A 19,450-nucleotide genomic window follows, 5' to 3' on the forward strand; every position below is an offset into this window, starting at 1 on the left:
CACCAGTACCACTGGAATTAAAATCATTATTACAAGCTTACCGTTTTGAATCGAGGTAAGGCAAGCAGATCGTTTTGAACACTGGCTGGTTACGTTTTTTTTCAAAAATTTCTTTTTTGATATTTTTAAACCCCAAAAAGTGCCGGACTGCAGCTTTAATGTATTAACTAGTATTAACTAACATGAACTACATTATTTATTAAGCTTTCTTAATGTTAGTCAATCATTGTTTGTTCATGTTAGTTTACAGTGCATCAACTAATGTTAACAAATACAGCTATTGATTTTAATAATGGGTTAGTAAGCATCACAATTAACATTAACTAAGATTAATAAATGCTGTAGAAGAATGGTTCTGGCCTCATGTTAACTAAAGTAGTTAACTAATGTTAACTTGTAAAGTGTTACAAATGTTTTAATGCACACCTTGCAGCCAATCAAAATCAAGTATTCAGACAGACCATGGTATTATACACATATAGCAAAAACACAATGTAACTGACTTACAGGTGTCTTGGACCCTCCTTCGTTTCTCTCTTTCTCTTCTCCCTCCGTCTCGGTCACTTGCAAGATGAAGCCATTTTTTAATAAATGATTCTATCTCTTGATCAGTGGCCGCAGCTGTCAGTCTGTTGTTTCTGACAGTTCCTAAAAAAAGATAACATTTGTAAATGCAAGGATGGATTACACAACCTTTAAAATCTTGGGACCCAATTAGGGCCCACAAGCCAAGTGCATAGTTTGTCAGCGCCAATGTAAAGAACATTTTGGCCATGGCCAAGGACACTCTTTGCTTCCAGATGCCCAAAAGGAACAAGTTTGACACCTGCTAGGAAAATCGGACTGCGTCAGAAAATGGATTATGGATTATGAAATTATTGGTACCCCTAGATTTTTTTTAACGAGTAAAATATCTCAGAAGTATATTTCCATTATACCTTTTTTAGCACACCATGGTGAACATAGAATTGTCCAGTTATGACTTCTTGTTTCACAGGAGTTTAAATAGGAGGAAACACAGAGGCCAAATTCCCTTAATCATTCATCACAATGAGTCAAACCAAAGAATATAGTTCTGATGTGCATCAAAAGATTGTTGAGCTTCACAAAATAGAAAGTGACTCTAAGAAAGTAGCAAAAGAATTGACAATCCCCATTTTGACCATCAGGACAATAATTAAGAAGTTAATCAACTAAAGATGTTACGAATCTGCCAGGAAGAGGACGTGTGTCTATATTACCTTAATGTACGGTGAGGAGGAGAGTTTGAGTGACCAAAGAGTCTTCAAGGATCACAGAAGGAGAATTGCAGAGATTACTTGAGTCTTGGGGGTCAGAAAGCCTAAACAAATATATCAAACAACCCCTACATCAAAAAACATGTTGTTTTGGGAGAGCTTCAAGAAATATCATCCTCGCTCCACCAAAAAAAAAACTCCAGCATATCTGAAACGCAAGTATCAAACGCGAAACGCAAGTAACTTTGTGGGCGGATCCCGGCCGCTGACGCTATTATACCGGCGGGATAAACGACTCTTGCGTCCGACGCAAACCTAAAATGGGTTGGTCTGAAGTAGCTTCATTATTCATGTGGTTTGGGCGTAACGTGAAATAAACCAATCAGATTTATACCCAAGTATAAATCTTATTATGGGTCGTGGTTGGATCTTCCAACACAACGGTCCAAAACAAACATAAAAATCAACATAAAAATGGGTCACTGAGCACAAAATTAAGCTTCTGCCATGACCGTCCCAGTCCCCTAAACTGAACCCTATAGAAAATGAGTGGGGTGAACTGAAGAGAAGCAGCATCAGCATGAACTTGTGAATCTGAAGGATCTGGAGAGATTCTGTAAGGAGGAATGGTCTCTGATCTCTTTTTAGTTGTTCTCCAAACTCGTCAGGCATTATAGAAGAAAACTCAGAGCTGTTATCTTTGCAAAAGATCATTATGGCCAGCGTGTTTTGGAGAAAAGCATTTATTTCATAATGTGATTTACCCCCCACTTTCAATTATTTTACTTCAATGAAAGGTTAGATTTTTGAGATTTTTAAAAAATAAAAGATCAAAAAGATAAACAATCCAGATTTATTTTTTACAGCTATTTTTGATCATATTTACCAGGGGTGCCGTTAAGTCTGACCACAACTGTACTTGAACATTACTTGAGAATACTTCATAAAATAAACTTAAAGTATATATTTATTTAAACTAGCCTATACTTTTTCATAAGGGATGCAACAGGTAATATGGATATATCCATTGCCTGTTGCATCAGTTTCTCATTGTATGAGAGTTCCATACAGTATGTGTGGGGATGGACAGCAATGTTTGGGATTGTTTCCACAATTAAGCTTTTAGTGATAAACTGCTGGCTGCCATACCCTTGCCAGGGCAGAGCAGTACAAGTGCTTTACTGTTTACTTTTTTTTAATCAACCTTTTTTAATAATTTCGTAATCTGAGCATTAATATGCATCAAGCATGCAAGAAGTAGAGAATGGACTTATTAGACTGAAGATAGTGAAATGTATCACTTACCAGTAATTACATCTTTCAGCTGGAGTCTGTGGAAAGCTGTTTTGCCATTGATGCCACGCCAGTTGAGTTGTTTGCCAAGGGAGTTGGTAATACAGTGCCCCATAACCCGCCAAACGCTATCCTTAATGTCAACTCCTCCAATGAAGCTCAATGCAGTAATCTAAAAAAGATCATTTAAAAGCCATGGATACATGTTTTATATTAACACTACTCACAGTTACCCAATTCAGAAGAAAATTAAAAATACATTATATAGGGCTGCACAGTCAATTAATAAAATTTTAATCACGATCACGAGTAAACCACTGTCTGATCACGTGGCTTAATGAGCCAATAATCAGAGTTGTTCCCTGCACCGCGCAGCTTAGTTTCTAGATATAGAAACTAGAATGTTTTGCCGGACTGGACAAAAGCGAAGCGAACTGGACGAGAGAGACCGAGGGTGTCTGTGCGCGAGCAATAGTGCGCGAGAGAGACCGAGGGTGTCTGCGCGCGAGCGACTTCAAATAACAAGAGACTTTTCAAATAACAATGACTCTGAATTTTATTCACCGACATCGGGATCCCACTTACATGGCTACCTACAAATAAATCAATAATTTGACACAAAATATTGATTTAAAAATGAGTTTATTGATTTAAAAACGATTGTATTGCTTCCGTTAAAGAACTAAGTTCTGTTATCAAGAAATAACAGACCGCATTCTACATTAGAATTTAACCAAGCCATGTAATAATAGGTACCGGTAGTCTATCCTAATATTAATTATAAATACAATGTATATAAAATATTATAAATACAATATAAAATAATAATAAATGATTTATTTGTATTTATTCTTTAAGGAGATGCACTGAATTTTGGTGAATAAGAGAACCTATTTTATTTTGCTGCACATATTTGTACATTAGCAGGAAATGTAGCACAATATGAATGTGAAAGCAGTAGGGCTGGGACAACGCGTCGACGTCATCGATGACGTCGACGCAAAAAATACGTCGACGCAAAATATGCACGTCGATTCGTCAGACCCAAAACAAAAATGGCGGCGTCGGAGAGTAGTAGCAACACCACTCGCTCCTCAGACTTTCAGAAGTGCAAGGCGGCACGCACTCGTTCCTCTAAAGTGTGGGAATTCTTTAATTAAAAAGGAAACAATTCCCTGATATGTCGTCTTTGCAAAATGGAGATGGCCTTCCATTCTAGCACCACGGCAGAGAGAGAGGCGAGGGCGCGATCGAAAAGTCGTAGAGTGTTTGATTATGTGTGTGTGTGTGTGTGTCTGTCTGTGTGTGTGTGTGAGAGAGAGAGGCGCGATCGCAAAGTCGCAGAGTGTTTGATTATATTTGTGTACGCGTGTGTGTGTGTGAGAGAGAGAGAGGCGCGATCGAAAAGTCGCAGAGTGTTTGATTATGTGTGTGTGTGTGTGTGTGTGTGTGTGTGTGTGTGTGTGTGTGTGTGTGTGTGAGAGAGAGAGAGAGAGAGAGAGAGAGAGAGAGAGAGAGAGAGAGAGGCGCGATCGCAAAGTCGCAGAGTGTTTAATTATGTGTGTGTGAGGCGTGATCGAACAGTGGAAACAAAAACATACTCCGTCATTTTGTTTACAGGACATCATTCAAACTGCAAAGTGTTTAAGTTGTTCTGTTAATTCAAATTTTAAGGAAAACGAATATATTAATCTGAAATCTGTATGTTACACACATAGGATTTGATTAGCCTACTTGTTGATATTTAATCAAGGTTTTATTGAATGCTACCTCTGACTAAGAAATGCTTGCACTTGTACAATGTTTTATTTTGGAATTTTAAGAGCAATAAACATATAGGCTATTGCAATGTTAAGGAATTCATGTTTTTTTTATTCAGACATATAAATTAACATGTATAAATTGCTATTATAGTCAATTAATGGGCAGATAATCGATAATCGAATCGAATCGAAATCGAATCGGACTGGGAAAAAGAATCGTTAGATTAATCGATGCATCGAAAAAAATAATCGCTAGATTAATCGTTTAAAAAAGAATCGTTTATCCCAGCCCTAGAAAGCAGGTATGTATAATTGGCCTATGTGACAAAAATGTGTTTTGGTTCAAATCAACAAATAATCGTGATAATTAATCGTGATCTCAATATTGATCAAAAATAATCGTGATTATCATTTTGGCCATAATCGTGCAGCCCTAACATTATATCACTTCACGCTTAGTTGGCATTTAGAAAAGTCTCATTTTTGGATACTTGCTTTCTTAACCTGTTTTCTACTGTAGGCCTGCCACTCTATCACTGATGCAGTTCCATATTCAACTGACAAGGTGAAGTTGCAGTGTCCTTGAGGTCTAGGGCCGTTGAATGCTTAAATCTGATTGGTTGACAAACGTTCTACGGTGTGCAATTATTTTCAGGGAACCGCACAGCTAAAGTAGTTCCGGCAGGTCTTGACCTCATTACAGTTCCATATCACTTTGCGTAGTTAACTGTAATAACGGAAAATAGGATACAATTCATAACAAGAAAAACTTTAAATTTAATTTAAATAAATGAAGAACAGTCATATATAATATAATCAATAGAAAATTAAACTGAATATTTAAATAAATTGATAGTCCTGCTGCACGAGTTTTTGTAATTATTGCAGATAATATAGCCTAACAAATAAATAATTATTGAAAGGCCTATACTTGTTAAAAGGGCTTTGTGTTTCATTTATTAGGCCATCTGTCACTAATAGAAAAAAAGAATGAACGAATTAATTAAAACGAATTCAATTAATAAATAAATAATAATATTGACGCACATTTCTCTCTCTCTCTCATAACTGCATTAATAACTGCATAAAGCCGGGGACACACTTACTGTAAGGCCGTGAATGTAATTTGATACTTATGACTGATCATGCGCGCGTATTCAGCGCGTTCAGTCACAGTCAGATAATGTTTCTAGTCGTTAAGTGTGTCCAGCATAACTCTGCTATCAGCGGCTCAAACCTCCGTTACTAACTCTAAAATGACGTTCTGGAATTAGCAACGGAGCATGGGTTTAGATGCGCAAGGAATTAGTCCTACATACAAGAGCGTTTTAATGACAAAAACTTTACAAACGTCTTGAAATACATCATCTGAACAATATTTCGAGATGTGGTAACTGTAGTATAAGCGGAATAATTGACTCCAGGCCGTTGAATTATTATAAAAATAATGCACACCCGAGGTGTAACGGCCACGACGCAATTATTCTTTACTTGTTCATTTCGCATTCAAGTAACGTTAGCTTAGAGTTGAACTGCCAAAATAATGTAACTTCGAATATAAATTATTCCATCAACTCTATCACACAACATGCGGACTCCAACTGGATATAACGAAGCAATCGCTAACAAAAAGAAACATATCGATCTTACCTTGACTTTTTGCAGTCCGTCCTCCCTCCAACTGACAATCTTCTGACGTTTGAGCGCCTTTTTCGCGCTTTCCGGCTACGTTTAAATTTAAAGGGCAGTCAAATCGTCAGTTAGATTTTTTTTTTTTTTTTTTTTTTCACAGACAACTACAAATGCAGTAAATATTTTATTTATACAAAATAGAGATCTAGTAGTAGTAAGTAGTAAGCCGAAGCAAAAAAGTGGGACAATTTTGTCATGAATTGTCATGGTTGAAAAAGTTATAATAATATTATTTTATCATAGCTGCTTCTGCTGATTTGTCGTTCGTTTACTCTTATATCAATTGTCAATTAGTATTATATTTTTTTTAAGAAAGATTATTTATAGCCTGAATATGACAGGTGTATAAATGTCAATTATATTTAGCCAGAAATGTAAAAACAATTAAAGGTTTATTTATTTTAAATAAAATATTTTTTATTTTTTATTTTAAAATAATAAAATATAATATTTGTTTTATTTTAATATATATATATATATATATATATATATATATATATATATATATATATATATATATATTAAAATATAAAAAGAAAATGTTTTATTAAATGTTAAAATATTAAAAATATAAAAAAATATTTAACATGTTTCAGGAACCGTGAATCGCAACCTTTTTGACTTCAATGTCCCCTTATATTCTCCACAACAAATCCCGTACATTTGTTATAAAAATAGCCAAATAATAAGAAATATCTTGATTTTTGATGGTTTTAGTTTTGTCATCATTTTAAGTCATCTTGAGCCTGAGGCCCCATTGGAAGTTTGTCTGGGTCTGCTCTAGAAGTTAGATGAAGTTAGAGATAAGCAAGGTTTCACCGAGTAGGCAACAACATGTTCCTGGCTCAACATCTTTGTTGATCCTGGAACAGCATTCAACTCGACCAATTAGATTTGAAGTTTGCAGTTATGTCAAGTTTAGGCTTACAAGTAACCATGCTTCTAGATCAGTGTTATTATCATTTCCCTCTGATTGTAGGTTTAGGGTTAGGGTTAGGGTTAGGGTTAGGACTATTTTTAGGGTTAGGACTATTTTTAGGGTTAGGACTATTTTTATGGACAGACTGTTGTTCCAAGATGAAAAAAAATATTTTGATACAGGAACATACTTGGCAAAATCATTGTGCCCCAAGCTTTGCACAAACAGCAACTAAAGTATCTTCTTGCACATCCCAAAACCATAAAAACTCACAAGTTTGAACCTAGACACTTAAACTTTTCTAGACACTCTACCTACAAAACATATGTCAGCAATAGCATATATGTCATAGATGTAAGTACATGTACATCCAGCCTAAGTGTCTGCTGCATCCATACTAAAAATATTGTTAAAATGTTGTTTCAAAATATTCAGGCCATTACAGTTTCAAACTCTTTCCTTTTTAAGCTAAATTAGCCATTGTCAGAAGTGTTGCATCCAAGCCATGAATGGACGGACCACTTTTGGTTCCCATCCAGATGAGCCAGTGCTCACTGTGCCATATCTTTGCCCAAACTGGCCCAGATATGTTTTAAGATAACTGGGCCACATTTGCAGCATTATATGTGGGACACTTTTGGCTCACATCCAGATGAGCCAGTGCTCACTGTGCCATATCTTTGCCAAAACTACCCCAGATATGTTTTAAGATAACTGGCCCACATTTGCAGCATTATATGTGGGCCACTTTTGGCTCATATTCAGATGAGCCAGTGCCGCTGTGCCACATCTTTGCCAAAACTGGCCCAGATATGTTTTAAGATAACTGGCCCACATTTGCAGCATTATATGTGGGCCACTTTTGGCTCACATCCAGATGAGCTAGCTAGTGCCACTGTGCCATATCTTTGCCAAAACTGGCCCAGATATGTTTTAAGATAACTGGCCCACATTTGCAGCATTATATGTGGGCCACTTTTGGCACACATCCAAATGAGCTAGTGCTCACCGTGCCACATCTTTGCCAAAACTGGCCCAGATATGTTTTAAGATAACTGGCCCACATTTGCAGCATTATATGTGGGCCACTTTTGGCTCACATACAGATGAGCCAGTGCTCACTGTGCCACATCTTTGCCCAAACTGGCCCAGATATGTTTTAAGATAACTGGCCCACATTTGCAGCATTATTTGTGGGCCACTTTTGGCTCACATCCAGATGAGCCAGTGCTCACTGTGCCACATATTTGCCAAAACTGGCCCAGATATGTTTTAAGATAACTGGGCCACATTTGCAGCATTATATGTGGGCCACTTTTGGCTCACATCCAGATGAGCCAGTGCTCACTGTGCCACATCTTTGCCCAAACTGGCCCAGATATGTTTTAAGATAACTGGCCCACATTTGCAGCATTATTTGTGGGCCACTTTTGGCTCACATACAGATGAGCCAGTGCTCACTGTGCCACATCTTTGCCAAAACTGGCCCAGATATGTTTTAAGATAACTGGGCCACATTTGCAGCATTATATGTGGGCCACTTTTGGCTCACATCCAGGTGAGCCAGTGCCACTGTGCCATATCTTTGCCAAAACTGGCCCAGATATGTTTTAAGATAACTGGGCCACATTTGCAGCATTATATGTGGGCCACTTTTGGCTCATATACAGATGAGCCAGTGCTCACTGTGCCATATCTTTGCCAAAACTGGCCCAGATATATTTTAAGATAACTGGCCCACATTTGCAGCATTATATGTGGGCCACTTTTGGCTCACATCCAGATGAGCCAGTGCTCACTGTGCCACATATTTGCCAAAACTGGCCCAGATATGTTTTAAGATAACTGGGCCACATTTGCAGCATTATATGTGGGCCACTTTTGGCTCACATCCAGATGAGCCAGTGCTCACTGTGCCACATCTTTGCCCAAACTGGCCCAGATATGTTTTAAGATAACTGGGCCACATTTGCAGCATTATATGTGGGACACTTTTGGCTCACATCCAGATGAGCCAGTGCTCACTGTGCCACATCTTTGCCAAAACTGGCCCAGATATGTTTTAAGATAACTGGCCCACATTTGCAGCATTATATGTGGGCCACTTTTGGCTCACATCCAGATGAGCCAGTGCCACTGTGCCACATCTTTGCCAAAACTGGCCCAGATATGTTTTAAGATAACTGGCCCACATTTGCAGCATTATATGTGGGCCACTTTTGGCTCACATCCAGATGAGCCAGTGCCACTGTGCCACATCTTTGCCAAAACTACCCCAGATATGTTTTAAGATAACTGGCCCACATTTGCAGCATTATATGTGGGCCACTTTTGGCTCATATTCAGATGAGCCAGTGCCACTGTGCCACATCTTTGCCAAAACTGGCCCAGATATGTTTTAAGATAACTGGCCCACATTTGCAGCATTATATGTGGGCCACTTTTGGCTCACATCCAGATGAGCCAGTGCTCACTGTGCCATATCTTTGCCAAAACTGGCCCAGATATGTTTTAAGATAACTGGGCCACATTTGCAGCATTATTTGTGGGCCACTTTTGGCTCATATTCAGATGAGCCAGTGCTCACTGTGACACATCTTTGCCAAAACTGGCCCAGATATGTTTTAAGATAACTGGGCCACATTTGCTGCATTATATGTGGGCCACTTTTGGCTCATATCCAGATGAGCCAGTGCCACTGTGCCACATCTTTGCCAAAACTGGCCCAGATATGTTTTAAGATAACTGGGCCACATTTGCTGCATTATATGTGGGCCACTTTTGGCTCATATTCAGATGAGCCAGTGCTCACTGTGCCACATCTTTGCCAAAACTGGCCCAAATATGTTTTAAGATAACTGGGCCACATTTGCAGCATTATATGTGGGCCACTTTTGGCTCACATCCAGATGAGCCAGTGCTCACTGTGCCACATCTTTGCCCAAACTGGCCCAGATATGTTTTAAGATAACTGGCCCACATTTGCAGCATTATTTGTGGGCCACTTTTGGCTCACATACAGATGAGCCAGTGCTCACTGTGCCACATCTTTGCCAAAACTGGCCCAGATATGTTTTAAGATAACTGGGCCACATTTGCAGCATTATATGTGGGCCACTTTTGGCTCACATCCAGGTGAGCCAGTGCCACTGTGCCATATCTTTGCCAAAACTGGCCCAGATATGTTTTAAGATAACTGGGCCACATTTGCAGCATTATATGTGGGCCACTTTTGGCTCATATACAGATGAGCCAGTGCTCACTGTGCCATATCTTTGCCAAAACTGGCCCAGATATATTTTAAGATAACTGGCCCACATTTGCAGCATTATATGTGGGCCACTTTTGGCTCACATCCAGATGAGCCAGTGCTCACTGTGCCACATATTTGCCAAAACTGGCCCAGATATGTTTTAAGATAACTGGGCCACATTTGCAGCATTATATGTGGGCCACTTTTGGCTCACATCCAGATGAGCCAGTGCTCACTGTGCCACATCTTTGCCCAAACTGGCCCAGATATGTTTTAAGATAACTGGGCCACATTTGCAGCATTATATGTGGGACACTTTTGGCTCACATCCAGATGAGCCAGTGCTCACTGTGCCACATCTTTGCCAAAACTGGCCCAGATATGTTTTAAGATAACTGGCCCACATTTGCAGCATTATATGTGGGCCACTTTTGGCTCACATCCAGATGAGCCAGTGCCACTGTGCCACATCTTTGCCAAAACTGGCCCAGATATGTTTTAAGATAACTGGCCCACATTTGCAGCATTATATGTGGGCCACTTTTGGCTCACATCCAGATGAGCCAGTGCCACTGTGCCACATCTTTGCCAAAACTACCCCAGATATGTTTTAAGATAACTGGCCCACATTTGCAGCATTATATGTGGGCCACTTTTGGCTCATATTCAGATGAGCCAGTGCCACTGTGCCACATCTTTGCCAAAACTGGCCCAGATATGTTTTAAGATAACTGGCCCACATTTGCAGCATTATATGTGGGCCACTTTTGGCTCACATCCAGATGAGCCAGTGCTCACTGTGCCATATCTTTGCCAAAACTGGCCCAGATATGTTTTAAGATAACTGGGCCACATTTGCAGCATTATTTGTGGGCCACTTTTGGCTCACATCCAGATGAGCCAGTGCTCACTGTGCCACATCTTTGCCAAAACTGGCCCAGATATGTTTTAAGATAACTGGGCCACATTTGCAGCATTATATGTGGGCCACTTTTGGCTCACATCCAGGTGAGCCAGTGCCACTGTGCCATATCTTTGCCAAAACTGGCCCAGATATGTTTTAAGATAACTGGGCCACATTTGCAGCATTATATGTGGGCCACTTTTGGCTCATATCCAGATGAGCCAGTGCTCACTGTGTCATATCTTTGCCAAAACTGGCCCAGATATGTTTTAAGATAACTGGCCCACATTTGCAGCATTATATGTGGGCCACTTTTGGCTCACATCCAGATGAGCCAGTGCTCACTGTGCCACATATTTGCCAAAACTGGCCCAGATATGTTTTAAGATAACTGGGCCACATTTGCAGCATTATATGTGGGCCACTTTTGGCTCACATCCAGATGAGCCAGTGCCACTGTGCCATATCTTTGCCAAAACTGGCCCAGATATGTTTTAAGATAACTGGCCCACATTTGCAGCATTATTTGTGGGCCACTTTTGGTTCACATCCACATGAGCCAGTGCTCACTGTGCCACATCTTTGCCCAAACTGGCCCAGATATGTTTTAAGATAACTGGCCCACATTTGCAGCATTATATGTGGGCCACTTTTGGCTCACATCCAGATGAGCCAGTGCTCACTGTGCCACATCTTTGCCCAAACTGGCCCAGATATGTTTTAAGATAACTGGGCCACATTTGCAGCATTATATGTGGGCCACTTTTGGCTCACATCCAGATGAGCCAGTGCTCACTGTGCCATATCTTTGCCAAAACTGGCCCAGATATGTTTTAAGATAACTGGCCCACATTTGCAGCATTATATGTGGGCCACTTTTGGCTCACATCCAGATGAGCCAGTGCTCACTGTGCCATATCTTTGCCAAAACTGGCCCAGATATGTTTTAAGATAACTGGCCCACATTTGCAGCATTATATGTGGGCCACTTTTGGCTCACATCCAGATGAGCCAGTGCCACTGTGCCACATCTTTGCCAAAACTGGCCCAGATATGTTTTAAGATAACTGGGCCACATTTGCAGCATCATATGTGGGCCACTTTTGGCTCATATCCAGATGAGCCAGTGCCACTGTGCCACATCTTTGCCAAAACTGGCCCAGATATGTTTTAAGATAACTGGCCCACATTTGCTGCATTATATGTGGGCCACTTTTGGCTCACATCCAGATGAGCCAGTGCTCACTGTGCCATATCTTTGCCAAAACTGGCCCAGATATGTTTTAAGATAACTGGCCCACATTTGCAGCATTATATGTGGGCCACTTTTGGCTCACATCCAGATGAGCCAGTGCTCACTGTGCCATATCTTTGCCAAAACTGGCCCAGATATGTTTTAAGATAACTGGGCCACATTTGCTGCATTATATGTGGGCCACTTTTGGCTCACATCCAGATGAGCCAGTGCCACTGTGCCACATCTTTGCCAAAACTGGCCCAGATATGTTTTAAAATAACTGGGCCACATTTGCTGCATTATATGTGGGCCACTTTTGGCTCATATTCAGATGAGCCAGTGCTCACTGTGACACATCTTTGCCAAAACTGGCCCAGATATGTTTTAAGATAACTGGGCCACATTTGCTGCATTATATGTGGGCCACTTTTGGCTCATATCCAGATGAGCCAGTGCCACTGTGCCACATCTTTGCCAAAACTGGCCCAGATATGTTTTAAGATAACTGGGCCACATTTGCTGCATTATATGTGGGCCACTTTTGGCTCATATTCAGATGAGCCAGTGCTCACTGTGCCACATCTTTGCCAAAACTGGCCCAAATATGTTTTAAGATAACTGGGCCACATTTGCAGCATCATATGTGGGCCACTTTTGGCTCATATCCAGATGAGCCAGTGCCACTGTGCCACATCTTTGCCAAAACTGGCCCAGATATGTTTTAAGATAACTGGGCCACATTTGCAGCATCATATGTGGGCCACTTTTGGCTCATATCCAGATGAGCCAGTGCCACTGTGCCACATCTTTGCCAAAACTGGCCCAGATATGTTTTAAGATAACTGGGCCACATTTGCAGCATTATATGTGGGCCACTTTTGGCTCATATCCAGATGAGCCAGTGCCACTGTGCCACATCTTTGCCAAAACTGGCCCAGATATGTTTTAAGATAACTGGGCCACATTTGCAGCATTATATGTGGGCCACTTTTGGCTCATATCCAGATGAGCCAGTGCCACTGTGCCACATCTTTGCCAAAACTGGCCCAGATATGTTTTAAGATAACTGGGCCACATTTGCTGCATTATATGTGGGCCATATTTGGTTTACATCCAGAGTAGTCATTGTTGATTGTGCCACGTTTTTGCCATAGGTGGCCCACATTTGGTTTGTGATATTTGGGCCATAATCATTATCTATCATATGGGCCACTTTAGGCTCACATTCAGATTACACATTGCCACGAGTGCCGCATCTTTGCCTAAAAAGGCCCACATGTGATTTTAAATATTTGGGCCATATTTGCCATTTTACATGTGGGCCACTTTAGGCTCAGATACATTTGGTCCGGGCCATAAGAATGCCTGCAGTGCCGCATCATTGCCTGAAGTGGCCCACATCCGTCTGCTATCTGGGATATAATATGGAAGTATGTGATTTCAGATGCAGTCTATGTATTCAGACCTATGCTACGTTCACGCCATGTCGCAATTACCGTAAATTAAGCTCTGTACACTTTTAAATCGATTTCGCGGTACCTTAAAGTTATAAACTGATCAATCTGCACAGCGCAGCTTAAAGTCGAACACACCTTAAATCTGCAGTGGTCCGGTGGTTCAGCAGTCACATGGTACAAGTCCTCGCTCTCAGAAAAGTACGTGTTTACAAGTAATTACAAGTTCTACAAGCACGTCAAGGCTTTTTACAGTTCAGAATCCTTACGGTAATTACGGTATGGCGTAAACGCACCTATACTACTCTGCTGGCGTACAGTTTTTCGCATACTAAACAGTAGGGAAGTATTCGATTTCGGATGCAGCATGAGTATTTTAATGTTTACAAAATGGCTCCATTCACTGCTATTGTAAGTGCCTCGCTGTAACCCAAAGAAAGAACAATGTTGCTGTACCCAACCTGGATTATTCCTTTAATGCATAGCTTTCTCTTTGGCTGAGGTAAACTCTTAGTTTCCACCCTCCAGGATCAGTTGTTCCTATAACCCGTGTGAAAAGCATGTCTTGGGCTGTTGAGAATGGCTTAGGGACGTGAGGGACGTGACATCAAAGACCTGCGGCTCTAATCTTAGACTGGCTGGAGTGTCCAGCAAATCCTCCTAAGCTGGAAATAGCAGTGCTAAACATAGACACTCGGACTGTAAGACGTTATACTAATGTGCAAATAAAGATGTTGGCGAGTCAGTGCAAAGTCCATTTCGGTCCTAGGCTAATATAATGATCTCAGAAACATATTTGCACAGGCGTGTCCATTTACATCATCACTCATCTCTGCATGAACAGAGTGAATTTAAGTGTTTTATTACTGGTAAATGGATATTGGTGGTTATTCATTTGTGTTCTAGTGTGTCCATATCGTATTATTGATTCTGAACACAGTCATATTGTTTGATGTGTTTAATGCTGTTAAGTGTGAAATGCAAAATAAATGTTCTAGATGCATTCGAATTTCTGTGTCTTTCTGTTTTGATTCAGTCCTGTTATTTGCTTGTTCTGACAGCATTTTTCAGAAGTTGCCTCCACTTACATTCTTTAACAGTATTGCCTTATATGGTAAGTTATACTTATGATAACTCTTCAAGCTTTAAAAAAAAAAAAAAAAAAAAAAAGTTATTTCATTATCTGTGGAACATAAAAGAAGGTATTCTGAAAAAAAAAAAGTCTCAGTGTTTTGGGGTCAATGGGGTTAAAAAATTTTTGGACCCTGACATTCTTCAAAATATAATTAGAATTAATAAAAAAAATGTATTATTATTAATTAATAATTTTCTGAGACCTCAAAGCACTTTACATAGAAGGGGGGAATCTCCTCAAGAGATATTCTTCAAAATATCTTCTTTTGTGTTCGAGAGGAAAGCAACCAATCATATGTTCAGCTCTTTTTGACAGTAACATGGGGTAAAACCTTCTAAAATATTGATTTCAGCTTTTGTTTAAGATTATTTTAAGCTGATTTAACAGTTGAACCTACTTTTACCCCATAATCTAGGGCACAGCCTAATCTTTTTGTTTGTAATTCTCTTGTAATATGATTTTGTTCAAAGACAGTTTGTGTACACTAAAAAAAAGTTTTAAAAAAGTTGCTGCCTAAATTAAGTACAATCCACTTGGAGTGTTTAAGTCATTTCAACTTAAATTACATTACATTTTTTTTTTTTTTAAATGAGCTGAATCTTGTATAACTTAAAAAAGTTGAAAATCGCTTAACTTATTTCGACGAGTTAAAGCAATGTAAAACATTTGTTGTCATAGCTTATTGATGCACTTGTTTGTTTATTAATATGCATATGCATTGCTCATGTGGTTTCTATCACACATTTCTGATTGCTGTGCTGCTTCCACGTGCTTTTCATTTGTACAATCTGTTGAATATGAATATGCCCATAAAATGTCAGCGTGAAACCGTTCGAGCGTCCAGACAGTGTTCAGATCAGTATATCGCATCCAAAGAAATGTAGTAAACAAATTATTTCCTCATAAAGTCAGAGATTTACATCTCGGCAGTGTCAAACATCAGTAGCTTCTGTGGTCTCACACAAAAAACAAAAAAAGCCATAAAAACTAATTTAAATAGAGTCCTCGACATACAATCGTTTTGAGCTTCCTTGCTTTTATTTCTTCAGACGTTAAGTTAGAATTGAAAACAGTTGTCAGGCAAACTTATAAACAACGCTGTTGTTTTAATGCTTCTTTTGCTGCTCTTCAAACTTTGATTTAATTTCGCTTCAACAGACAAACACACAGGCCTGCAATCAGATTTATCATCTTGGCCAGTGTTCAGACAAGATCCTGATCCTGATGAAAAACAGCTTTGAGTTGAGCGAGATGAGGTGGTATTAACGAGAAACAGGCCAAAAGAAGAACTGTTGCTAGAGATCTTATTCCACTCACAAAAGAACTTTAGAAATACATGACGTGTGATTTAAAGCCTGAAGAAAGCAGATGCACATCACAACTTTCATAAGAATGCACTAAGCAACACCATGACAAAAATATATATATATATATATATATATATAAACCTTAAAGGATAATTCTGGTATTTAACACCTTGAGTCTATATTGTAGTTTGTTTTGGATGAACAAGAGTGGTGGACAACATTTTTTTGACAATGGTTCCTCTCTCGAGTTTTTGACTATAATAGAATTGGCCATGGACCCATTTAACATTGGAGTCAATGGCCATGTCGAAAATGTCATTAAAACAGCCAATAATGTTCGTTTACAAAATTGTTAAACTCACCGAGTGATTAGTGATGTTAGTTGAAGTTCCAGAAACAAAAAGTGTTGCGAAATACAGTTTCTGTCGTGTTTTATTCGTTTTATTTATTGTTAAACTCACCGAATGGTTAGTGGTGTTCGTTGATGATTATAAACAATATATCGTCGCAATATATGATTCCAATCCGTTTATTTTGCTATAGTGGAACTATTTATTCAGACACTTCACAACCGTGTAACTTCCGCTCAATATTTGAATCTGAAGCGTTAGCACACTCCCGACCACTTGATGGCGATAACCGATGTTTATGTCTCGCGGGACACTCACGGTCACAGTCGAGTTCAACTTCATATTGCACTGGTCAGTGGTCACGTCTTTCAATATTTTCAAGGTTTTGTTTGTTTATTTCGCTTACTCTTCCGGAGCACAATTGCTCTGCCTGCTAGTCTTATGAGAAACGGAAGCGAGCAAAAAGACTACATCGACCAAATGTAAACAGCCCCCTTTCCGTTTCCGGTAGCGCATTTATATTAACGAGCACTCAGTCCTTCAACAGAATTCAATGGGATTTTACAAAATGACGAATAAAACACGACAGAAACTGTATTTCGCAACACTTTTTGTTTCTGGAACATCAACTAACATCACTAATCACTCGGTGAGTTGCACAGTTTTGAAAACTAATGTTAAAGGTTGTTTTAATGACATTTTCGGACATGGCCATTGACTCCAATGTTAAATGGGTCCATGGCCAATTCTATTACACCGGTAGTCAAAAACTCGAGAGAGGAACCATTGTAAAAAAATGTTGTCCACCACTCTTGTTCATCCAAAACAAACTACAATATAGACTCAAGGTGTTAAATACCGGAATTATCCTTTAAGCTTGTTTTAATTGAGTTTGTTGGGATCAGTTTAAATACTAAAATTACTAAAACTGAAATAAAAATGAATAAAATAAAAAATAAAAAACTAATAAAGACAACAACGGAACAAAAATCTAGGCTATACAAACTAAAACAAAAAACGAATATATAATAATAAAAAATAATGAAGTCATAGTAATAATAAATTCGTTTTGTACAACCTAGTGGTGAAGAAATTACAGTAGCTTAATTTAAGCCGGATATATATATATTAATTAGGGCTGTCGAGTGTTAAAATTTTGAATCTAATTAATTACAGAATGTGCCAATTAATTCATAAATTTTGGCTGAGAAATTACCCCCACAAGATCATTTAAAGTCATTATTGTGTTAAATGAGTAAAGCATCACATTTAGACATTACAAAAAGCATCTTTAGAAATAAATATTTGATTTGATTTAACATTTAACTTTTACGCTATAATGGCCATACTTTTCTTTAAAAAAAAAATTATTTTAAAAGCTGCATCTGAATTGGTATTTAGAAATATTTACAGACCGTTTATTGCTGCTCAGAGGTGGCATGGATGCATTTACACTGCAATTACAATTGCATAACTTTAATGATGATTTTTTTTATTTGAAAATATTTTTTTATGAAATTATCTAAATAACAAACTAAAACTGCCAGTATGTGGCGGTAAATGTCTAATGGTGCGTTCTATTATTTATACGTGTCGGAGTTCCGACTAGGAAGACAGACGTCGCCTAGCAACACGCACCAACACGCCCCCTTTCCTCGGATTTCGCGGCTCGGAAGTCGGACAGCCGATACGGAATCCAAGATGGCTGCGCCCTGTGTGACTTGTTTTCTTTGTTTTTGGACCGCTTTGGTTGTTTAAATGACGATTTTTAATCACTCGTATGTATTACTGCAATACCTTACTGCGTCCGTATCACTGCCTGTGGGTATGGGAATCGGTCTTGTTGTGAGTGCAACATTGAATGAAGCCTTGTTTAAAACGGGTGTTACTAACGTGGCTAGCGTTGCTAACAGAAGGTAAATAAGGTGAAGCACATACTTATTTTGGAGCGCCCTGTACTCGGCCAGTGCTACCATAGCAACAGCTTTCCGGGTGTCGAGTGGCGACCATGTTTTTTCTCCGACTCGGACGCGCAAAACATACCAGAACGCTTTAAGTGTGGAAGTGACGTCATATCCGAGGGCCAATAATAGACCACATCATTCATTGACAATAATAGACCAAACCATTAATGAGTAAGTCATTAAATCATTAATTCATTCAAACGGCTGATTCATTCCAGAATGAAGTAAATGGCTCTCTTTACGAATGAGTCATTGAATCATTGGCTCACCCGATTCGTTCAAAGTGCAGATTCATTGAGAAATGAAACTGCTGTGTGTCACAGGTCAGTTCTGCTCTGGCTTTACAGGTTATATATTTGTTGTCAAAGTTGAGACAGACAACATTGTGTCTAAAATGTAACACAATATTACCTTTTTATTTATTGAATCAATTTCACATTTGCACCCGGGCTAATCGGGACACAAGCATCACATATATGATATTGTGTATAACAAATGTGATATTGCACTTGTTACTCATGTGATATTGCTTAACTAGGCCTATATTATATCATATTAATACGAGACAAAAACTCATACTAGGGCATTTTTGCCCTGATATCTTGAATTTTAGCTTCATGTTGGTCACCAATCAACGTAAGATGATCTAGGTCTGGGGCTGGGAATTATAATTAGCTATTTTCCATAGCTAATTAATTACATTAACGTTTTAATTCGACATCCTTAATGTGATTTAATTTAGAATCTTTTATGTTTTTCACATCTTTGAAAACAACAATAAATGATTTTTGTTTGGAAAAAATTAATCGATTCCTATCATTCCACATGTGCTGAAAAATTCACCAGCAGCATTTTTGTCGACCCTCAAATGGGCATATTTGAGCTAATACCCGAAAGGAATTTACAATTTGAAAACAGCTCCCTTTCCACAACTTTATTAC

General features: G+C 39.0%; 1 long non-coding RNA gene across 1 annotated transcript; it reads right to left on the reverse strand.

The window, feature by feature from the left end:
- Positions 1–259: 259 nt before the first annotated feature.
- Positions 260–6,012, reverse strand: LOC306988544. Its single transcript, XR_013795425.1, has 3 exons — positions 5,945–6,012; positions 2,544–2,703; positions 260–648 (listed from the first exon to the last, which is right to left on the reverse strand). It is a non-coding gene; the product is annotated as an uncharacterized lncRNA (long non-coding RNA).
- Positions 6,013–19,450: the final 13,438 nt, after the last annotated feature.

The sequence above is a fragment of the Phoxinus phoxinus genome, assembly GCF_949152265.1.
Source record: "Phoxinus phoxinus genome assembly, chromosome: 20".
Classification (NCBI taxonomy): Eukaryota; Metazoa; Chordata; class Actinopteri; order Cypriniformes; family Leuciscidae; genus Phoxinus; species Phoxinus phoxinus.